This window comes from Platichthys flesus, chromosome 24 (genome assembly GCF_949316205.1).
Source record: "Platichthys flesus chromosome 24, fPlaFle2.1, whole genome shotgun sequence".
Taxonomy (NCBI): Eukaryota; Metazoa; Chordata; class Actinopteri; order Pleuronectiformes; family Pleuronectidae; genus Platichthys; species Platichthys flesus.
Genome location: NC_084968.1, coordinates 13,145,369 through 13,170,425, shown reverse-complemented (window position 1 = coordinate 13,170,425; position 25,057 = coordinate 13,145,369). Strand labels below are relative to the sequence as shown.

General features: G+C 42.0%; 1 protein-coding gene across 4 annotated transcripts in view; it reads left to right on the top strand.

Moving 5' to 3' along the window:
* The window catches only part of dachb (dachshund b), a 56,522-nt gene that overhangs the window by 8,087 nt on the left and 23,378 nt on the right, over positions 1-25,057 (top strand). The window lies entirely within an intron of this gene.

The window sequence follows — 25,057 nt, the reverse complement described above, 5'->3', positions numbered from 1 at the left end:
GCGAGGAAGGAGATGAAAAGAGGACGGAGAGGAGGAGCTGAGAGAGGGTAAAGAGAGGGCAGCGGGGGGATGACAGGTGACGTGTGTGTGTCTGTGTGTGTGTGTGTGTGTGTGTGTGTGTGTGTGTTTGCCTACAGACAACATGTTATTAATAAAAACAAGAGAATAAAAAACATAATTATCATCCAGTTTTTACAACGCCACAACGTCCGGATGAGAGAGTGCGTGTGTGTCAGTGTTATTACAAAATAATTATAGCTGAAATCAATTAAAAACATGACAAGAGCGTGCATGTGTGCGTGTGTGTGTGTTTGTTTGTGTGCATGTGTGTGTGGTCCTCTTCCAGAAACTGTCTGAAACACCAGACAGCGTGTTATTAACAAAAACTTTAATTTTGTGTAATTTGTAATTAGTGGAGTAAAAGATGTCAGGAGGATGTAAGTGTGTGTGTGTGTGTTTGTTGTGTGTGTGTGTGTGTGTGTGTGTGAGTTGTTTTCTCTTAAAATCTTAAAACCAAATGTTTCTCATTATTTTCTTATTAGTTTCCATGCTTTTTTTGTATGCACATATGTGGTGTTTTGTGTGTGTCTGTGTGTGTGTTTTTTAAGTTTTGTGTGTGTGCACATGCAGAGTGTGTGTCCATCACCGCCACCCCGCGCGTCAAAATCCTTCCCAGACAGCGTGTTATTAATGAAAACGTATAATAATCCATTTAAAAACATGTCATCATGATTAGAATAATAACAGTGGTTAAACTGACTGAGACGTTTATGGAGGAAGAGCTTCTCATCATTGTACTGCCGTGGGAGTGTGTGTGTGTTTGTGTGTGTCTGTGTGTGTGTCTGTGTGTGAGAAAGCACATGTTAGAGCTTCCAACTTCCCAAACTTCTGTTGTTTCTTCTTTTGTTTGCACACGAACCGATGAAGCAAAACGAAAGTGAAGTTTTAGTGTAAATACACAATTTGTATTAAATCCAGAGACTTTAAGAGCTTCTATTTGTCACCAGTGGATACAAAAACAGTTTTACAGGTTTCACAACTTAATTTAAAACTAAAAAATATGTTTTAAGATTGTTAGAATTGTTAATGAAAATTAACCAGCCAGTTGAGCTGAAATCACGTATAATGATTTGTTTAAATAAAGATCATTATTGTCAAAGGCCTTTTGTGAATCCAATGTAAGATGTGAGCTCCATCATTCATTTAGACACGAACAAACACAGTGAGTCACACTCTGGTCGACATCTTCCTTTGACGGTGTTTATGGGATTTCTGCTTTAATCCCATAAACACCGTCCTGCTGCGGCAAAAACTTCTCGGGAGACATTAGTCCCCAACAAGAGGCCGTCCTCTTTAAAGAGGCTGAATTGTTTCCCATAGTGCACCTTTAAAAACACCGGACTGACGATTATCATAAAACAGGATTTATGGTCAGTTTTTAAACCGTTAAATGTCTTTACTGTGTCGTCGGTTTGCAGCTTCACGACAGGGCGAGAGTTCCTGATGTGAATCTGTGAAAACACTGGTTTTGCTGCTATGAGCTTGTCATTCAGTAGCAGCATGTTGTGTGTGTGTGTGTGTGTGTGTGTGTCTGTGTGCAGGCATACATGCTGTCTTTTCCATAGCTTGTCATTGAAGCGATCCCAGTCCACTGTAATTTTCTACTCAAAGGAAACAATGTAACAATACATGCTTCGCTGTCAAAAAACAACACAACAAAAACTCGACGTGTTTGTGTATGTGTGTGTGTGTGTGTGTCCGTGCTCGTGTCAACGCAACTGTTGTAGTTTGGTCTTAGTTTGCATAACATCCTCTCGTCTTTTGTTTTGTTTTTCTGTCTCACTCGTTCTAATTTATTAAGTTTTTTCTCTCCTCACCTCACCCTCTTCTTTCCTCCCTTTTCTATTTTTGACGTATTGGTGTCACCGATAAATCATCACGCTCCACCTTTTTCTAAGAGAGAGAGAGAGAGAGAGAGAGAGAGGGAGGGACAGGTATGAAGAGAGACGTGAGGATGGATGGAGGGAGCCTCGTTCAGCTCCTCGTCAAAGTCACACACAAGAAGCTACAGGGACGAGAATCCCGGCAAGAATCCGTTCATCCTAAATATTTCACTTCTACGTGCAACATATTAAAAATAGTTTTCGGGTAGTGGTAATTCGCTTGATCTTGTTAATTCTGATTATCCTTCATTTAAGATTAATAGTCAGGTAAAACCCTGCAGGTGTGCTTTAAAAATACAAGAATATACAAGAAATAATGAGATGAAATGATGAAATGATTAAAAGCAGGTTATGGTTTACAGTTTAGCCCCATGCACGACTCTTCTCTTCCTCCAGATCATCACCAGTTCTAAGTTAAGAGCACAACATGGTGTATAACTATGTCCTCAGTGGAAAGTTTGAGCCATCGAGCACGGAGGAAACGTGTCCTTCTGTCTGACTACATGTGAAGAACATGTGAAGAACGGGCTGCAGGATTATAATGAAGTGAAATAAACTGCAGCTTAAAGCCAGTAAAACCACATAGTGCAACATGACATAAAAGCCCAGTCAAACCAATAAAACCACATACTGTAACATGAAAGCCCAGTGAAATAAAGAGCTGTTACACACAGAGACCGACACACTGTTCGTTCGTTAACTGGCTCTTAATTACGATGGCGGACACTTTATACGAGCTTCTCGTTTAGTAGATGTGTTTAAAAGCCAAATGGTCCAGTTTGACCACTTTTAATGATTTTCACTGGGACGAGACTGTTTTTCATTTATTAACCTGGACGTGTGCTTTTTTAATATCTGTTCACTTAAAGTAAATGTATATATATATATATATGAATCTGATTCTAAATCTTGAATTCATTCAGAAAAGGGAATTCTCACGGTTAGCGTTTACGCTAACGGGCTCGGTGTCAACCCCAATTTAACAGGTAAAAGATATTAATAGTTCTAATTGATGATAAAATCTTAAATTGTTGAGTTAATTCAAATTTTAGTTGGTAACATTTTAATATTGCTTCCTTTTGGAAAAGCTAACTAACTCTTTTAAGCTAACAGACCATGTGTGCTATGTTGTTTATCAGCAGATCAGAGCTAGCAGGCTCAGCACGTAGCCAGAGCGACAATAAATCAATCGAACTAATACAAAATATTCAAATTAGTTAGATTACTAATTTTATCCAGTAAAATATCAAACATAATGATGTTAGAGTTAAAAAGGTGGAGAATATTTAATATTGCAGACATATCTCACTTCAACACAGTTAGTAGTTAAGCTAACAGGCTAAATGTTGAGTCAAACAACCACAATCTATCAATTTAAATTGATAAATTCACTGACCTCATTTTATATAAAACTTAATCCAATGTATAAAATCTTCTTCTTCTTCTTTCTCTGCTTCTCGCAACCCAGAAAATCTCCGGTAGGGTTTGTTTTAATGTATAAAATCTTCCCGGGAGATAGCATTTAAGCTAGGAGCGGTGCTAATACAAACAAAGCCTTTGATTCAAAGACCGAGAGTCATAAAAATCACTTTACCTAGACAGAGTAAGAAACCCTTCAAATCTCAGTTAATGTATGAAATGTTGAACTGGTCGGACACGGCAGTTAAACACCAGCAGATAGCGGTTAAATTAGCCGGCCTGGCGCTAATCTGAGCAACCATTAATCATTGATTCGGTGTCTGCCAGTAATTGATATGTAAATAGCATGTTTAACTCTGCGTTTACATGTGTGTTTGCATGCACTGACTCTCTCACACACACATACACAGTCAAAGTGCATGTGTGTGTGTGTGTGTGTGTGTGTGTGCTTATGAGGAACACAAGCGTGAGTGTGGGAGTGCAAGAGGCATGTTGAAGGAGGAAGGGGGGGGGGGGGCGTCCAAGTTACAAAAGAAGTTAATTAAAAATGAAAAAAGAGAAGGAAGGGAGGGCGAAGGTGGAGGAGAGGGAAGACGGGAGTGGACGGAGGCAGTTGGGGGTGGACGGAGGTGGAGAGAGAGAGAGAGGGAGGAAAATAGGAAGAAAAGGAGGGGAAGGAATGGAGGGAGGGAGGGAGGGAGGGAGGCAGTGTTTTATTGAAAACGGGTGGACAAACAGTGTGTAATTGGCTGGGGCCGCAGGGGCTAAAAGAGAGGTTCAAAGACAGGAGAGAGAGATAGAGAGCAAATTAACTGATAGAGGGGGAGCGACGGAGGAGGAAGGGAAAGAGATGACATGGGAGAAAAGGAAGGGGTGGGGGGGTGAAAGTGTTGACTCAGAAAAAGACAATACACGGGGATGTGGGACGGAGGGAGAGCTAACACGGCACACGAGAAGAACATGTGACGGGCGTTCAAAACCGAAACCAGGAGAGATAATCTGCTGTAACATCTGTGAAGGAGTTTCTACCTGGAGTCCGACCTGGTGTCACACCTGGAAACCTGACTCCATCCGTCCTGTGGGTTGTGTAAGAGTCACAGATCCACGAGTGTGAAGCCAAACAATTAACCGAACTCCACAGAAAATAATAATCAGCATCTTAGGCCTCATCAAAACTGTTTCCACCTCTCCAGACCGAAACAGCTGCATTTACAAACTTCCCCGTTTTTAGCTCCTCTAAAACTCTGGAGTTGTGTGTTCTCCAGACGCGTCAAAGCATTTTCAAACTAAAACGTAGTCGTGTGGATGGAGCCTTAAATCGAAAAATAAATAATTTAGTCTCGAGGATCAGTCGAGCATCATCACGTTGAGGAGCAGGAACGCTGTCGGACGAAGAGTTCATAACAAAACGAAAAGCTGGTGTTCAGACACTTTCACGTGTGGTCGCTGCGTCTCAGGTAAATAAGGAGCTCGGTTCATTAGCATCTGGAATGTGTGTTTGTGTGTGTGTGTGTGTGTGTCTGTGTGCTGACTAAGGCTTATCAGATTCTCAAGGGGCAAGAAAAAGCCAGAAGAGAAAGCAAGGTTAGAAAAAAAAGAGGACAGAGGCTCTCTCTCTCTCTCTCTCTCTCTCTCTCTCTCCCCGTGTCTGATTGAATGGAAGCTGAAAGGTCGCGACCTCTTTCTAAACACTCCACGGTTCTCAGCATTAATCAAATAAAACTCACTCACACACACACAGAGACACACATACACACACACACACACACACGTACTCTTGTGCTGACCTTCACACACTTGCATGCGTGCGCACCAAACACGCATATGTTTAAAAACACACACAAAATTGTACAGGCTTACGCAGGCAGATCCAAGTGGTGAGTCGGCTTGCACGTGTGTGACCCACACACACACACACACACACACACAGACACACACACTCACAGGTGAATTTAGATGGGATTATACACACATACCACACTGTATAAACAGTGTCAAATGCCCTGTGTGTGTTTGTGTGTACATGTTTCTCTCTGCAGCGTCTTTAATGCGTGTGTTGCTTTGCTTGCTGTGTGTGTGTTTGTGTGTGTGTGTGTGTGGTCGTAACAGTGACATCTGCACCGTTGGCTAAACAGCTTGCGAATATGCTGATAAAAACAACGCCGGCAGCCAAATTTACAACACCTATAAAACACACACACACACACACACTCGTACACTCGGAGGGCGTATTATGGTGAGATTTACGGTGTGTCTGTGTGTGTGTGTTTGGGCTTATTGCAGTTTACAGGACAGAGAGAACGTCTATGTAAGCAACAACTACTGTGTGAGAGAGAAGTGTGTGTCTGGTCGGGACAGTGCACCCAGACTCTGAATGTAATATTTATATTTTGTTTTGCTTCCACTTAAATTATACGACTTTATCTTTCAGTTCTCACCTTTATGTCACTACCCTGTCGTCCTGACTAGTCTTCACATCTCTACTTTTTGTTTATTGTAGTTAAATGTTTTGGATTTTGTCAATAGATTCAGATTTTCCAGTAGAAATCTGTGTTATGTTTCATATAATTCATATTTGTTATTGCTCAGATAACAGTTATTCTAAATTAAAGTTAAACCATGGAATACTTCTCTGAGCAGTTCAAAGTTAGACACTCCAGGACTCATCAAGGGAGGTTTGACATCTCGTTATCTTAGAAGCAAATATTAATAATTGGCGAAACATTTATTCTGTAACTCACAGCTAGCTACTGCTATGGTTGTAGCGGCGATATAGCTTAGCATAGACCTTGGCTACAGTCGTTTCTGTGATATCTTCATACAGAGCAGCGTGGACATTAGTAACAGGTGTGTCACTATGTGTCATAAAAACAGGCGTTTCTTACTTGCTTTGGCTAAACCCTTTTGTTTTTAAATAATTTTGAGCTTTTTAAACTCATATTTTTTGTTGTGCTCTAAACAGAATAAACCACAGGAAGCTGTTCATCATTGGAACGAACTCCTTCACATGGATACGAGTGAGGTTCAGCTGCAGTTTGGAGAATGACTGTTCTGCCAGTTGGATCAGGCCATTGATAAGAAACCAGACCAGGACATCCAGATCGAGACAAACTTCCTCTCATTTCCTAATAAACACCCCCGACGTGCCGCGGTACGAGGCGTTGACCCCCCAGCTCGCGGTGCTGTGGGCAGCGTAGCTCTGTGGCTGAGTGGGAGTGTGAGAATGTGCAACAGGAAGTCGTTAAAAATGAGCGTAAACATGCTCATGAAACATTTCCCTGGATAAATAGAGCAGCAAACCATTCTTAAAAAGAGTCAGTGCACCCGGAGCAGAAATAAAGTCTGTGAGTGTTTACGCAGCCTATATCAGGAGCTCTTAACCTTCTTTCCAGCATGTAACCCACACTGAGTAAATTTAGCCCCAGCCTGGGACTGAGGCAGCAGAGTACACAGTGGTCATCAGGAAACGGGCCGGACACCAGCCTGGAACCTGCTGCTCGGTCGCCAGCTGTGTTCCATGAGAGACAACCACCTGTCAGTCAAGTTTCCCTTTACAGGATTATGAATATCAGAAAGGGAGGAAAGAGATGGAAACTCAGAGACGACCCGGTGTAGAGTGGAGATGCACTGATGAGTAAACTCAAGGATGTGGAAGAATTCGGTTTACATCGGTTACGATCCCTCAGATTAAGATTAAGATTGATCTCTAATGTATCGACCGTTAAAAGGTCAACGTTTTAAATCCCTTCTGAAGCATTTTGGTTGGTTTGTTTGTTTATGAACAAGATTATGCAAAAACTACAAGACAGATTACCACGGAAGTTTATTGAAGGTTTTTGTTTGGGTCAGGGAAGAGTCCATTAAATTCTGGTGCGGATCCAGGATTCTTTTTTTCACTTAACGTAACATTGCATTTTAGGGCATTTTCACCATTTCCTACAGAAGAACTCCTGGAGATGGATGAAAAAAAACCAAGGATGCAAGATAAATATAAATAATTTCTATAAAACGTTGTTACTGCTGCAAACTAGCTGCATATTCAAGTCTGTCATTGGTCCGAACCACTCCCTAAGCAACCTGACACTGAGGTTTTTCACTTCGTCCTATAGAGGCAGATTTGATTGGGAGTGACACTGAATCCAGTCAGATAAGCTGGTTACACGATTTTTGAGATGCTAAGAACCTTAATGTGGCTTTAATTGAGTTATAACACCGTGAGGGGGGAGTTTAGAAAGTCACAGTGGGGATTCAGAACTTCTCCGCTCGGTTCGTTTCACTTTCAGTCTCTCACTTTTCGAACCGAAGCAGGAATGTGTGTGAATCTCTCAACTCGTCTCATGTTCCTCCTCATTTCTCTCTCTCTCTTCCTCCCCGCCTTCCGCCCTCCTCCACTCCCCCATCCCTCCATCCTCTCCCTTTCTGTGGTTCGAATTAGACAATGAAAACAATGAATTTGGTGTCTGTTTCTTTCTCTCTGTGTCTCGCCCTCCCCCACTTCTTTCTCTTTATCACGCTCGCCCTCTCTCTCTCTCATAGTGACCCTGTGTCATTCTCTCACCCATGCCATAAACCCCCAACCTCTCACTCCTTTTTATTCCTCTTTTTTCTCTGTCTTCAGTTCTTTCTGTACTTGTACATCATCACGTCTGTCTATTTCATCCCCCTCTTTCTTTATCGGTCTCATTCTGTGTCCCCATATCTGTCTTCTCATCTTTTTTCTATCGCTCTCCCTCTCTCTCTCTCTCTCACTCTCTCTCTCTCTCTCTCTCTCCCTGTCTTTCTATGTGATTTCATGCTCCAGCTGCTCCATTATTAGTCTGTCTGAGGTTGTGTTAACATCAACAATACGGCTACACATACACTGGTGGACAGATAGATGGACAGACAGACGGGCAGACAGATAGTCGGACATTCAGCCGGGTGGATACTTTTTGTTATTTGATCTTATTTCATTGTTTTCTTTGCAGTCGGACAATTTGATGCATTTCGAATTAAACTTTACACAAGATGAAGTGTCTTAAGCAGGAGCCCTGAGGAACTCCGATTTCAATGAGCTGAGACATGAGACGTTTAAAAAAGTGTCGTTCTCCCAAAAAAGTCAACTCACTCAGCTAAAATGGACAAAGACGCTGGTACCCATAAAACTGTTGTCCTGTTGTTATTGTTGCTGTCAGGTGGGACAGCGGCATTTTCAGGTTATGAATCAATACTTATATTCAATATTTAATAGACACAGCGTTTTCCCTGGAAATGGGTTGGAAATCTATTTACAACGTGAGGCCCTGAAATAGAGCGACATCTATTTCCTCCAGGGTATTTCCTTCAGCCCGGGTCATAGTGTTGGGCTAAATGTGCTGTGTCCAGTTTAAGAACATGGAGGAGACTCCTGATATAGTCCCTCCAACCCAGCAGGACTTTTTAATTTAAGTCAGTAAGGTTTTTAATTTTAGTTTGGTTATCCTCAACCTTGTTTTTGCTCCCACTCTAAATATCACCCAACACAAACAAAGCTCAAATATTAGCTGCCTCCTGTGAGGCCGACATCCAGTCATCCAATCAGGAACTCCCGTCGGAGGTCCAGTGTTTTTAGAAGTCACGACTGGGAAACCGAAGGAAACGACTTCAGAAAACTAAGAAAACACAGCAGAGTTATCGTTGAATCACTCTCAGGGTGTGGTTTTCCTACAGCTTGGTTTCGTACTCACAACATTTTCTTTTTTAGGACAAATCAGCCGAAGCTTTATCGAACACAGACGACAGTGATGTTATCTCCACTGTGACCTTTGACCTCAGCGAGAGGAAGAAGAGATTTATGACTGCGACTGAGTCTGAGTGCAAGGAATTTCTTTCCTTCTTTCTTTCTTTCTTTCTTTCTTTCTTTCTTTCCTTCTCATCTTCTTTCTATTTTTTTTATTTATTTCTCTAATTTATTTCTCGTTTGTTTATGCTTTAATTATTTTTCTCTTGTTCTACCTTTCACTTTTTCCTCATGTACTTTCTTTCTTTCTTTATTTCTTTCTTTCTTTCATTATTTTTTTCTTTCACTCTCTCTCTCTCTCTCTCTCTCTCCTCCTGGTTCTCCACAATAGAGGGACAGACACAATATCTATCTCTCCTTCTCTTTCTCCTCCTCCCTGGTTCATTAATCACTCCCTCCCACTGCTCCTCTTTCTCTCCTCCCTCACTCCATTTCTCTTGCCTGTCAAACATCTCTGTCTTCTTCTTTTCTTCTTCTCTGCAAGATCATTTCATTCACCCTTGTCTCCCCCCCACCTCTGTTTTCACTTTTTCTCTCTCTTTACTTCCCATCATCCTCTGCTCTCTCCTTCCTTTTTGATTATTTTTATTTTGCCTTCCTTCCATCTTTCCTTTTCTTATTCCAACCTTCTTGCTTCCTAACTATTTCCCCTGAGTTGTCCTCTTTCTTCCTTTCCTCTCTTCCCTCACTACCTCTCCTCATCCCTTCTTTCTTCATGCTCTATCTCTCGTTTGTGTGAGAGACAAATCTTTCCATTGTTGTTGTTTGGATTCTTTCAGGATTTGTAAAATCTCCACCATGTTTGTAGTTCTTGGAGCTCGGAGGCTTGTTTTTCTTGCTAATGTTTCGGTATGTCAAAATAACAGGAGTGTGTGTGTGTGTCTGTGATGTGTGTGTCTGTGTCTGGTTGTGTGTCTGTGTCTGTGTGAACTACTTAACTCTAACACATGGAGCATTTCCTGCCTTGATGAAAGCTGCATGATTATTTGTCGTGTGTGTGAGTGTGTGAGTGTGTGTGAGTGTGTGTGAGTGTGTGTGAGTGTGTGTGTGTGTGTGTATATGAGTGTGTGACCCACTTGAGGCCAACAAATACCACAGGCCTCCCTGTTCATGTGAACTCCTTCTTGATCTCGTCCTCAGTGTGTGTGTGTGTTTGTGTGTGTAAGTAAAAGTGAGAAGGAGCGCGACTGTGCACCTGTGTGAGAGTGTGTTTCATTAGTGTGTTGTTTCCTTACGGGATGGTTGTAGATTAGTTGTGGGGGTTCAGAAGCTCTGCCAGCCTGTAGTGTGTGAGTGTGTGTGTGTGTATGTGTGTGTGTGTGTGTGAGTGTGTGTGTGGGGGTGTGTGTGGTTCACTCCCTTATGCTTTGTTTGGGGTGACCTACAAAAGCCACTGCCACATTCCTCTGCACTCCCTCTCCTATAGACCACATACTGTATTTCCAGCCATAATAATCATCAACCAATAACTTTCTTTCCTAAATAGATTCTAAATAAAAATAATAAGAATAAATGAGTGGAAATGATTTTAAACCAAGGTCACAAGCAACTTCTTTAAAAGGAAACGATGAAGAGTCAAAGAGGATTCTTCATCTTTGAACTTCAACATGATGTTTTCATGTATGTTACTGACGATGTAATGCAACTGTACACATGTGTTTTTGAGTTCTAGGTAAGACTGGGTGGTAAACAATATTAATTAGGCTCAAGAGTCCCCTCGTGAAAACCACGTTTAAAAGCACTAGATGCAGATTTTTATTTGGATCTGCACCAAATTACAAACACTCATAAATATCAGTCCTCTTAATATGTCTGACTTTTTTTTAATGAAGGTCTATGTATTATTTTCTGAGAAACAAACATAAATGTCTCATGAAAGTGAAAAAACAATTTTGCGTCTGCTCCAAACTTTAACGAGTCGTCTTTTGTCCGAGTTTCGTTCTTTTTATCAAAGTTTCGTGGAAATCCTTTAAGAACTTTTCGTGTAATCCTGTTCACAAACAAACAGAACGGGGTGAAAACATAACCTCGTCCGCCAAGCTACTGATGCTAGAAATAGACTTTAATAAAAAATTAACGACTTAATCAAATCATTATTGCCTTGATCTCGTTTCTGATCCTCTGAGTTTTGTCTGTAAGGTCTCAGCTGATCCAGGATCTGAAAGACACCAGAATGTGTCCGATCTGACACAGCGAGTGAACCCAGTTATTCTCAGTGACTGATGTGATTCACTGTTTGTCCAAAGCCCTCGTCTCCTTTCCTGGAAGGTTGAGTCACGCCGATCAGAGCCAATCAAACCTGCAGCTTCCCTGTGGTGAAATCATAGAAATACATCATCATAATCATCATCATCATCTTCTTCATTACGGCTTCAGGCCTCAGTGTCAGTGACTTGTCCCTTTGTTGACGTTATTAAAACACTGACATCATTTCATTCGTCTCGGTGCCAGTTTGACATATTTTCTTTTTAGTTCCATAGACTCTGCAGAGGAAGAAGAGGAAGAAGAAGAATTCAGATGTTTAACTTGAATAAAAGACGTAATACAAGAGTGAAAGTAATCTATTACTGTGAGTAAAAGTCAAATATTAGTATGTGAGGATTTTAATACTTAAAGCAAAATTTTGAATATAGAGAATATATGAAAGTGTTGCCCCCTGGTGGTCATAGACTGAGCCTCCTCCATGTTAGCAGATGGGACATGGATAGAAAAGTACTTGAGTTACTTGCCCGTATGTAAAGGACTTAGTTACACTGCTGAGCCACAATCATGAGCTTGTTATTCCCCCTGTGTTAAAAGACAAAGAATTCATGTTTTTCTTTCTCCTTGTCTTTCATTTGTCTCGTGTCTCTTCATCTTTCGATCCGTCCGTCTTTTCTGATCTGCACATGAATTAGCTCGTCCATGTTGGTTTGTGTCTCGGCCCCTCGACTGAACACGAGCGGCTGAGTTCACCGGTGTTTCCAGGAAATATCAGTGACACATCATCTCTCAGTGCCACCGACAGTCATTCCCTTTCCTGGAAGCAGACGGCCCGTTAAAAAAATAATAAAGAATGGCCTGGTTACGTTTCACAGACTCGAGCCTCACAAACCCAACGTTGTTTTTTAATAAACTGCCTCGTTAGGAGCCGTCGTTGTGGAGGAGTCCCTGGATTCTGCTGAGTCAGCCTCAGATCTGGGCTTTTAATGGAGTCAGCGTTAACCTTCTGTTAATCACATGTGGCGACTGATCATTTTCCTGTTTTGTGCAGCAAATGACGCCGTCAGAGCCGAATCTCTGCCGCTTCTTGTGCTGTTGTGTTTTTTCTTTGTGTTCACAGCGTTTTTAAACTTGTTCTTTGAAAAATTGTAAACTTAGCTTTTGAAAAGTTCTATAAATTAGCTTTTTTCACGACAGACCTGCACAGAGTGGACGCATTAACGAGGTTTCTAACATGTGACGTACGTGAAACTGGAAAAACACAAATACAATCAATCATCGTCGTTGTTTTACTAACTTGTGGAATATTTGTGTTTTATTCGCCGAGGTCGTGTTCAGTTAAAAACTCGTATCACCACCATCACACTTGACGTCTGAGAACAGAGAAACTGTTAAGCTCATAACCGACAGAGTAATAGTCGACACACACCGCGCTCACATTTTCATTTCCTCTCACCCCCGTGCTCCGGCTCACCTTGTGTCCTTTAATTCAAAATGACAACGCTGGTGGTTCGGAGACCTGCTGAAATCCCCTGATGGCAGGAACGGTGTCATTTTGTATTAAATAGATTGTGTTTTGGAGCATAATGTTCTTGGGTGGCCCCTGAAAATGAAGCGTTGCGTCAGTGTGAATTAATTTATTCGGTGTGAGTGGAGCCGGAGAACGAGCAGCTTCTCTTTGACTCACGTTTGACTCCAGGTCTTTGTGGAGAGGATCTGTTCATCTTCTCGTTATGACTTTAACAGTCGACAACAGGAAAACGGGCTTTTCTCACACAGGTGGAAACGTTCCGATGCTTTTTTACATTAGTCAGATTATCCTTCCCCTATCTCCTGATTAATGAAATTATAATTTTATATTTTACTGTATCCTTCTTCAGAGCCAGTGCTTTACTCGGTAATACTATATTAAATTAGATTTTTAAATGTTCATGATGATTTCCTGATAATTTCTTGCAACCTCCCCTGGAAATAAGTCTTTATTTTAATCTTAGAAAAAGAGACAAAAATCCCCATCACATATATCGGTGTATATAGATATGGACTTATATATATGTATATTAGCATATGACTGTTTTGGGGGTTTTATATATATTTATATATATATATATATATATAAGTCCTTTATATTTAGTTGTTTTAGAAACTCAACTAAGTTTCTTAGTTTTAATAAGTGACAGTTGTTTGTATTTTATAGTTTAAATTCAAACACAAGCGACAAACAGCTAATTCAGCTTTTCCATATTTTGCCAAAATATAAACTAAAATAGACTAAACTAAATAAATAACGCAGTTTAGCAATTGACTCCATGACAACGTTACGCTTCCTGTTTATTCGGTAGTATTGATTTACCTGAAGGGGGCGCTCACGTTATCAGACGTTGGATTTTTGTTAAAAAATGTGTCGTAACGAAATGACGTCAAACGAGAAGAAGCTCAGACGGTGATTTAACGACAGATGAAGACGGACGGACACAAACAGAGTGGACGCTGTACTTTGAAATGGCAACGTGACCCAACAACAACAGTAATATGTCAAACCTCCGTCTCCTCCTTCGTCCCATTGACTGATAACAGAGTTAACAGCCTCGTAAAACCACAGCTTGTAATCAAACACGACTGACGGCCTTATTAACTCCTCCGACACGTCCACGTCCACGTTCTATTAAAACCATGTATTTGCCCCGCGGAGAAAGTAGAGTCATAAATTCTTCTTTAAATGAAGCGATTGATCAGTGGGGCCGTGATATCCCGGCTGCAGGACGCCGATCAATAAGCGCCGATCAATAATTGCTTCACCAGCTGCTGTTTTGTGGCGTTACTTTCATTTTTGAAGCCAAGCTCCACCCCCCCCAACACCTCCCTGCCCCGGCCCCTCACCAACAACAACACCGGATGAATATTTAACCAACAGTCCGACGCATGAAAAGCTCCTGTCCTCGTGCCAAGAACAAACCAAATCAAATGACAAAGCAGTTTTATTGTTCCAGTAGTTAGAGCGGTGATATATCACCTCCTCACTGGACACTTCTTCTCTCTAATTAACCAGATGACTTCTCCCTCTCTCTGGCTGTGTCGCCTACAGGCCACCGTAGAAGGGATTCACAGTGTTTCTTATTAACGATCAAGAAATGTAACCAGATAATTCAAATTAAACATGAATAGAAATTATTTAAATCAAATAACACACAATGGAATGAAAGATGGATGATATCTTGGATACAGGTGCTGCCATTTTGACGTCATTTGGAGTCAGTCTGCTCAGAAGTGGGGCGGCGGTATTGAGAATTTGATTTTGGAGTCGCCCTCTGCTGGTCATTACAGAGAATACAGGGTTTCAGGCACTCCCACATCGGCTTCACTTTCCACTCCCGGGAGTCTAGGTCTGTTTTAACGTACAGTTGTTTATCCTCTGTCTCACTCATCTCGTGTTGGACGTAAACATCCTCAAACAAAGTCACAGACCTCGTTTTAACAATAGTTTCAGATAGTTCGACCTTTAAATGAGTTTAAACCTTTAAAATTAAACCCTGAACTTTTTTCCCAGCACAGCAGATCCTCTAAATAGCTCCGCCTGTTTCAGTTCTGCAGATAAGCCGTCATCTTCCTGTGATTATGAATAGAAACTATTGATTTCCCCCCCCCCGTCCCCCTCCCTCCTCCGGCGTCCCCGCTGCTGAAAGACGTCCAACTCTGAAACTCTGCACTTAAAGTCACTTTGTCACCATAAAGCAGTTTAATGCTTCTGACTCTGTATCAGCTGTTGTAAAAGAGGGAAAACGGGGGGGAATTAAAATGGTTTAAATGGGAGCGTTAAAATCGGAGCGGCGTCCTGAGAACGACGACAGTCGGCCGTTAATAAAGTTGATATGTTAGTTCATCACTGTAAAACTTTACAACTCTTTGAATGTTTATCATTTTTTATAATAACCTGCTCAGTGTGTGTGTGTGTTTTTATTACATTACTGTTATCACTTCTGTAATGGCTAACTTTGTTAACTATGTGCGTCTGTCTGTGTGTGTGTGTTGCCTTACATGGCCAAGTCGACCTACCACGAGGGTGTAATAGAATAAAAGCTAATCTGTGTGTGTGTCTGTGTGTGTGTGAATCTGCAATAATAATATATTCTGGGAGATTGTGTGTTTATGAAAGGAAAGAACACTGTGTGTATGTGTGTGTGTGCGTGTGTGTGTGTGTCTGTCCACTGTGACCCAGTGTAAACTAATATTGATTCAGCTGTTGGTGTTATACACTAGTCATAAAACTGGACTTATTGTTGGATCCAGGCTTAGCTTCTCACTCGATGTGTGTGTCTGTGTGTGTGTGTGTGTATGTGTGTGTGTGTGTGTGTGGATGTGCGTGTGTGGTTGGATTTATACCATGTGCGGCTGAATTTGAAAAACCCAGTTTACGTGTCAAACAGGTTTTTGTTCGCACTAAACGTTTCACGCTGAAAATTGGAAGAAAAACAGTCGGACGTCTTCCTTTCGAAAAAAACCCCTAACTGTGTGCTACTGCCCCCCTGTGGCCAGGAGGGGAACATGCCGACTTAGACCGAGATTTTTTTAATCGTCAGTAACATAGTGATTGCCCTAAACTGAGTAATTGTGAGATGCTAGATGTCGTCCGAGGTTAGGACGATGGTGTCAAAGCCGCAACGAACGATATTTTCTTATATTTCTGAGGTCGCTTTCGTTTCCTCTGAAGTTTAATATTTTTAGGTTGAAAAACAAAGTTGGTTTTAATGTCAGGATGAAGAGCCAGAGCTGTATCGTCTTTACATGTCCTTGTGTTTCTGCACAACAAGAAGTGAGTGTGTGTGTGTGTGTGTGTGTGTTTGATGTATGAGGACGGTGAGTAATACCGCATGTGTCATTCTAAGTCCCCGGAGTTTTCTTCTTCTTCTTTCCTCTCTCTCTCTCTCTCTCTCTCTCTCTCCCTCTCTCTCTCTCTCTCTCCTCATGTCCTTCCTCACTCGATCTCTCCCATCTGTCTTCCTTCTCTCTCTTTGCACCCTCTCTCTCTCTCTCTTTCTTTATTTCTTCATGTCTTTTTTTCTCCTCTGTTTTTTTTCTGTGACATTCCTGTCCGGCACTGAGGGTGTCATCCTCGTTTTCTGCTGACTCCACACTTTGCTGACACACACACACACACACACACACACACACACACACACACACACACACACACACACACACACACACACACACACACACACACACACACACACACACACACACACACACACACACACACACACACACACACACACACACACACACACACACACACACCAGCTGTTGAGAGCGTTTATTGGATTGTCTGTGTCCTCTGTTTGGATACGAAGAGAGGAACAAGGGAGTAGGATGAAGGAGAAAGGGAGGAAGGAGGGAGGAACTAAGGAGGACACGCGGTGACAAGAGGATGGAGAGAGAGAGGAGGGACAGAGGACGAAGGAAACCATGAGGTGGGAGAACGGGAGGAGGATGAAAACGAGTGGAAGAGGCGAGCTTATAGAGGAAGTAGAAGCAAATGTCAGTTTATTAATAACAACAACAAATATTGATTGATTAGTTGATTGATTGATTTGTCATTCAACAGAAAATTTATTATATAATTATAAAAAAAATAATCAAACAATGAAAGTAGAGATGTCAAATACTCACTGGTCTCAGTTTCTCAGATGTGACGTTTTTCTCCGACACTCACTGAAAATATTTATTTATGCTTTTTTAAATGTCAGTCGAACAAAATAAGAGATAAATAATAAATACATTTTTGAAATTGACTCATATTCGGCTACTTGGGTTTTTAGAGTTACTTTTAATTAATTAATCCTAAATGGGCCATTTAGCTCGTCCACAACTAGGTCACTTTCTCAGCTTGTTTGGTTCAGACCTTCAGACTTTCAGTTTAGTCTGAACGTAAACATCAGGTGCGATATAATGTTTGAACCATGAGGACGGCCCTTTGGTGCTTTTGAACTAGTGTGGAGTACTGTAGTACTGTGGAGTACTGTAGTACCTGAAGGTGCTGATGCTACAAACCAATCAGAGTCAAGTGCAGGTTGACGCAGCCCACGTAGGTGATGACGACAGGAAGTACGTGTCATAAAAACGTCCTGGATGTAAGTTAACGTTTCAGGTTTTGTGTTCGCTTGAATCCTTTAAACGCGACTAGCCGGTGAAAGATGGACGGCAGAGACCTGAGACGGCAAACAGAGGGGAAGAGACGGAAAGACAAGAGGAGAAATGAAAAGAGACGGAGATAAAAGATGGTAGAGGTAGAAAGAGAGAGCAGATGCTGTGAAAGAACAATGGAGGAGGAAGAGAGAGACATAAATGATGGCCGGTAAAGGAGAGAGAGAGTAAAATGAAGGGAGAGGGAGAGATGAAAGATGACAGGCGTGGGAGGAAGCGGGCGAGCGAGGGAGAGAGACATGGGCAGAAAGTAAGAGAGAGAGAGAGAGAAAAAGATGTTAGATGGAGGGAAGAGCGGCCGAGGAGTGAGAGAATGAGAGAGTGAGGGGGGTGTGAAGAGAGAGATGGGGGGTGTGAAGAGAGCGAGAGAGAGAGATGACAGGACGATGAAGAAGAAGAGGAGGAGGAGAAGAGGTGAGCGTCCTTGCACTGTCAGGGGCGATCGATGGCACATCATTTACATTACACTGACTTAACTGCAGAGAGCGAGAGAGAGAGAGAGAGAGATGGAGAGGGGGAGAAAGAGATTGATAGAAAGTGGGAGGGAGGTAAGGACAGGTAAAAGAAGGAAGAGAGAGAGGGGGATGGACGGAGCTGAGGGATGAGGAGTCGGAGGTGCAGAAAATTAACTACAGTTGAGAAAAGATGGAGGGATGGCGGGGGGGGCGGGTGGAGAAGAGGGCGGTGAAATTGATCGGATGAAGGTTAGGGCCAAGTCTTTTCTTTCTCTTAACTACTCTCCCTTTCTCCTTCCTCTCTGTTTTTCTCGCCTCCCACACTCCTCTCCTCCTCTCCTCTCTTCCCCCCCTACCCGTCCCTCCCTCGCTCTTGTGTCTCACGTCCCTCCTCATTACCTTCATCCCTCCTTCGCTGCCATTTCGCTCCTCGTCACATTTTCCTCCAGAGTAAAAGACCAAAAATCTGAGACGTGACACACAAAGAACTCAAATCAAACATGGCCGCCGTGCGTTGTCGGAAAAAACGATCGCAACATTTGCTCTTTTCTCCGACGCCATTTTCACAGGTTTGAAAATGAGAAGTGTCCAACATTTCAACTTCAACTTTGTCCTGTTTACGTTTGCGTAAATCTAACGTTGAGCAAAAATGATCCTGAACTTGTCGCGACTTTCCGACAGTTTCACGATATTCCATCCTACAGTTGGTGAGCTAGCGTTTGATTTTCGAATCTTGTGACAATAGAAGCTACGAAGTCAGTTACACTACATTTGTATGACAACGGGCCTAGACATTCCTTATAAGCAATTTTTCCTGTTTGTATTTTGGCTAAAAATTGTGTTCACATATAGGGGGCGGAGCCAGAAGAAAGCATCATCAGCCTCTACCTATCTATCTACCTATCTATCTATCTTTTTATCTATCTATCAATCTATCTATCTTTGTATCTATCTATCTATCTATCCATCCGTCTATCCACCTATCTAATCCTCCCTTTCTCCGTGGTTCGCTCCCTCCCCCATCCCTCCCCCGCTCTCATACCATATGGGACATTCCTTCTCAATGTGGCGCATTGAAAACTTCCTGTTGTTATAGTTTGTTATGGAGCACTTCAAAGAGACAGAGGGAGAGATGGAGGGAGGGAGAGGAGGAGGGAGACTGACCGAGAGAGAGAGAGAGAGAGAGAGAGGGAGAGAAAACATGGAGTCTGTTATAGTTTTACCTCTTAAATGGTAACATGTGAGAGAACCTTGTATGCTTGTATGAATTATCCTTGCCCCTGTGTGTGTGTGTGTGTGTGTGTGTGTGTGTGTGTGTGTGTGTGCCCACATGCCTAGGAAGTAAGGTAATGAATCTTAAAGCCATCACACACACACACACACACACACACACACACACACACACACACACACGCACACACACACACACTCACGCAGACAGGCAGACACACGTTAGTCCATCGACCTGTATAACTTGTCTCGTCAGCGATTGTGTGTCGCTGTGAGTGTGTGTGTGTGTGTGTGGTGTTTAATATTTAATAGGTGCTGGTTAAAAATGCAGGAGTGTTTTTGTCTCTTGTCCCAGTGCACACCTGTTCCTCTGGAGAGAGAGAGAGGAGCTGAAAGAAAGAAGGAAAGAAAGAAAGAGAGAGATATAAAGAGAGGGATAGATAGAATGTAGAAAGATAAATAGATTCATGGATATGAAGATGGATGGAAGGATGGATGAGGAATACGCGGATAGATTCATACAGTTGATGGATGTATGAAAGAAGGGATGGGTGGGAGAATAAAGAGATAACCGGATGGATGGATAAAGGGATGGATAGGTGAGTGATAGATAGATGGAAGTCAGGGCGTAGAAAGATGAACAGTAACTTCACTCGGCGAGCGAGAGAAGAAGAGAGGCAACAGCTAAATGGAGGGAGGAGAGAAAGCAAGGGATGGACGGAGGAGAGAAGTGCCGTCAGTTAATCAATGGAGTTTTTCCTGTTTCCCTCCGTTCTGTGTTTTAAGGTGATTTTTTTTTTCCTCCCTTATTATTCTCGCTCTACTTCTCTTATCAATCAATACTTATTATTGGCAAAGCTCTCTCTACATCTGTCTCTCTCTCTCTCCTTTCTTTACTTCCTCGTCTTCTCTCCGTCCTCTGATATACAGAGAGACAGAAAAAAGAGGGAGAGATGAGCACACACAAACACACACACACACACAGACACACACAATGAAGTCATTCATCTGTCCAATCAAAGAGACGGAAGCCCAGAGGAGTAAACATCAATCTCTCTCTCTCTCTCTCTTTCCTTGCTATCTATCTATCTGTCTCACTCTCTTTCTCTTCTCCCGTTCGCTCTGTGAATCCATGAGTGTCCATGATTATGACGCTGTGTGTGTGTCTGTGTGTGTTTGTGTGTGTATGTGTGTGTGTGGACAGACATATATCCCATTTCTCTGGTGTCTCTTTAAAAAGAATAGATTGTTCTGCTACAAACAAAGAGTAAAGACACACACACACACAAACACACACACACACACACACATCGAGAGAGGATGTACGACTCTGACACGATTTATGACGGCCGACAGATGAGAGGAGACAGAAAACAGACAGAGTGAGGTGGAGGTGAAGAAGTCCTCGACCTCTCCTCCGCCAGAGAGAGAGAGAGAGAGAAGGAAAGAGAAACGAAAAGATGAAAGAAAGAGCGAGTAATCGATAGGGTGATTTTTTTCTTCTTCTTTTTTTTACATCATCATTTGACCTCAGGTTGGGGGAGGACGGAGGAGGAGAGGGGGAGAGGAGGAGGGAGACAAAAGAGATGGAGGGATGGGCAGATTAATGGAGCAATAGATAAAAAAGACAAGTGGCGCTGGAGCAGAAAATGGAGGGGTATGTTTTTGAAAATATTAAAAGTGACTCAAGTGGAAACGAGGAGAATTAAATAAATATATTCAAAGGCGAAGGAGACACGTAGAGAAAGAGACGGCCTTTTTAAAATTAGTTATCATTCAAATTAGTTTTTATTAGTATTTTATTAGCTTTATGTTTACATCAATGCAGTAAAATATAGAATAGCTAAAACCGCGACATAACTGTCTAGAGTGACGATCAGAGACTTCTGATGAACCTTTAATCTGTCACTCATCACATTATAAAGTAATAAAATGAAATCATATACAAAAACAAGACAAACCAAAGATCTTAAACACATTAATCATACATCTTAAAGTGCAAATTGAATATATATATCCCAACAACACATACAAGTATACAAAATATGCATAACTATAGAAGTAAATAAACTGAGGGTTAAAGAAGTAAATCACCTATAATGTATAGAAGTAAAGAAACGTAAAAGTCAATGCTTACACACTCTTTTCGGGTAAAAAAAGGAAAAGGAACCAAATGAATTGAAAACGAATTATCAATATCCAGATGATTGAGGTGAAACATTAAAAGACAGAGGAGGGAAGAAGAAGAAGAAGAAGAAGAAGAAGAAGAAACACTGAGGAGAGATGGATCAGCGGATTGATGGAGAGATAGAAGACAAGAGGGAGAGGAAGATGAAAGATTTTACCCAAAGAGGGTTGACCCCTCGCTCTACTCCACGTATTGACCGCATCGGGCCTTGATAAACTACTGTGTGTCTGTGTGTTTGTGTGTGTGTGTGTGTGTGTGTGTGTGTGTATGTATGTGTGTATGTATGGGTGTGTGTCACCGGTACACGTTCTGAGCTAAATCAATCTGTCAAATGTGTGAGCAAGTCCGTGCTTATTCACCGCCATGCCTGTTTGTGTGTCTGTTTGTGTGTGTGTGTGTGTGTGTGTGTCTGTGTGTCTGTGTGTGTGTGTGTGTGTGACCGACCCTGACCGGCCATCAGCGCCAATGACGGAGTATTGATCAAGGCTCTGTCGCCATAGAAACGGCCATTTGGGACGACAGGCGAGTGTCAAAGTGGGAAGACTTACTTCAAGGTGGCTCATCAGATCGGAGTGTGTGTCTGTGTGTGTGTGTGTGTGTGTGAAATGTCAGCATCATGTTTTCTGCTCGCAGCCTCTTTCATTTACATTTTTTGTTCCTACCCAATTAGAAGGTCATCAAAAAGGAAAAAGCGCTTCATCAGCAAACATCTCAAAGCCGCCGAGTCTCATTTTAATTAACAACGATAAATAATTTCCTCTTTAATCGGGAGACATCATTATGATTACAGTAAACAAACATCAACACGCTGTTTTCCTCAGTGACACATCCTGAAGGGAAATCTACTGATTCTATATCTACACCGTGTTCACTCCTCGGGCCTTCAATCAGACAACACACACCATGCTGTCCATCGCTGCAGCTCCTCTTATCAGCCTCTGTCTCAAACACTCCTGTCTCTTTAAGACTCCCCCTCCCTCCCTGATAAAACCCGGTCTGCTCTGATTGGCTAGCTGGCTCACTCTGTTTTGGCATCTAAGAACGTTTTTGCGACAAGAAACCGAAAGATTTAACTTTTTAACGACAATAAACCTGCTCCTCAGATGTTCGTTTACATTTGAACCAGTTGCGTGTCGTGTTAAATTCGTCCAAACTTTATTTTTTGGCGGGAAAAAGTGACAGCACTAGAACCTACGGTGGCCGAGACGTCGCACACAAGCATATTAATTAAAAATACGAATGTAGAAGCTGCAACACAAATGCAAACGCCACACAACGGGGAACAAAGTCACAGCAGAAGTGAGTTGTGTAGCTCTCGCAGTAGTGTCTCCTGTTAATGTGCTTGTGTGAGAAGTGTCGGCCACTGGAACAACAATCAAAAGGCCAGAGGGTCAAAGGTCAACGCTTTGCCTCTTCTACAGTGATTCACGTAGAAGTGAAGTGTTCAGGTGAAGAAATGAGCCGGAGGACGATGAATGGATTTGTTTCTATTTAAGGGTCTGAATGTAGTCAAGGTGAAGGGTTAACAAATGAATGTAGGTCATTGTGTGTGTGTGTGTGTGTGTGTGTGTGTGTGTCTGTGTGTGTGTATGACATATATGTGTGTGTGACCTGCTCTTTGTTCCTGTGCTCGGTGCAGTAAAGAGAGAGTGGACCGTTGACGAGGATTAATGCCCAACATATGGCAAACCTACGGGACACACACACACACACACACACACACACACACACACACTCACACACACACTCTCAAACACACTGCAGTCATTACTCTGAACAAAGAACTGTAAGGCTAATGAGAAGGTGATATCATGTGTCCTTTACACACACACCAACGCACATGGCATGGATTCACGTGGACACACACTCACACATTTGTGTTGTTTATGTACGGGTGGATGCAGATGAACAAACACACACACGCACACCTGGTACTGTAACTTGTATCCATTGTGTGTATGTGGGGGATGAAAGTAGCGGAGGCTTGTTGATGGAAAGGCTTTAAGGTTTGAATGCAAACACCTGTGTGTGTGTGTGTGTCTGTGTGTGTATAAAGAAAAGAGAGAGGACAGTGTGTTTATTGTAATGGTGCGTGTGTGTGTGTGATGGAGGGAGAAAGAGAGGGAGAGGTGAAGCAGAGTTCAGAGGAAAAGTGAAAGTTCATGTTTTAATTTCTTCATGCTCCTCTGCCTCTCTCGTTCGCCCTCTCTCTCTCTCTCACTCAATGTCTGTGTGTGTCTGTCTGTCTGTGTGTGTGTGTGTGTGTGTGTGTGTGTTTTTCTCACGTACAGAATCACACCCAGAAACATCTTCAGACGCTTTTCCTCCACATCTATTTTTTTTAACACACGTTCGTCCTCCCTCTGTCCCTCCCAGTGGGATCTGACACACAAGATCCTGAAAAGACCAAATCTATTCTCTTCTATTCTATCCATCAATACTTTGGAGGAAACTTAAACCACAATATTGCCGATAATTATTATTTACAAATAAATGATAACAAATCTAGTGCTTGTTAGAGCATTTGAATGATTTTAAATAACTGCTAAAATCAGTAGTTTGGACTCTTTCCTATCTGATGCATAAATTTGGATTTTGTTTTGGATTATAATTAGATAAACATAATCAGATACATTTGATAACTTGATTACAGACACACGATACCACGTCACTGAGGTATTCCAGAAAAAACCCTTCTTCTTCTTCACATATGAAAGAACTGAAAAGGGAAAAGCTGAATATTGGATATTATTATTAGTTAGTAACAGGCCCTTCTTAAGGCCCCGCCCACTAAGTTACTGTTGCTTTACCTGTTGAACATTTCATTCTAGAACTGAACATTTGCAGTTTGGACAAATAGCATCAAAATACTATTTTTTAAATGTAAATTTCACTCAGATCTTAACACCAAGCAACCATCAACTTTATGCCTTCAATTTTAAATTCAAATTTTAAATGTAGCTAGCTCGGCTCATTAAAATAAATGTCCTATAATAGAAAACAAGAGAAAAGGAAGTGGTGAGTTAAATTTTACAAACTCATCGAACTCTACGTCACGAATCTGTTTGTCACAGTAAAATCGAAACAATATTTTCTGAAAAAACAGTCAAAATATTGCCAAATTTCCTTTTCACAATAAAAAAAAAAGTGTTAACCAAAAAAAAAACCTGGATCTGCACCAAAAAAATGTTTTATCAATCTTCTGTTCTGTTCTCCTCTGACGTGGTGACACTGTGGTGAAGTCCCCCCCCCCCCCCCCCCCCTCTCTCTCTAGGTGTAAATGACTTTGGACGGCCATCTGTTACCGAGCCACCCTGCAGAGAGTTGGCCTGCATGCACACCTCCTGTGTGTGTGTGTGTGTGTGTGTGTGTGTGTGTGTGTGTGTGTGTGTGTGTGTGTGTGTGTGTGTGTGTGTGTGTGTGTGTGTGTGTGTGTGTGTGTGTGTGTGTGTGTGTGTGTGTGTGTGTGTGTGTGTGTGTGTGCGCTCTTCCTTTATGTTTTGTTGCACATGTGCGGTTACTGTATTCTCGGGATTGAGTGTGTTTATTTATGCCTACGTGCACATGCATAATACATGTGTGCATGTGTGCGACATGAACGAGGAGGTGTGTGTGTGTGTGTGTGTGTGTGTGTGTGTGTGTGTTTGACTGGCTTGCACGT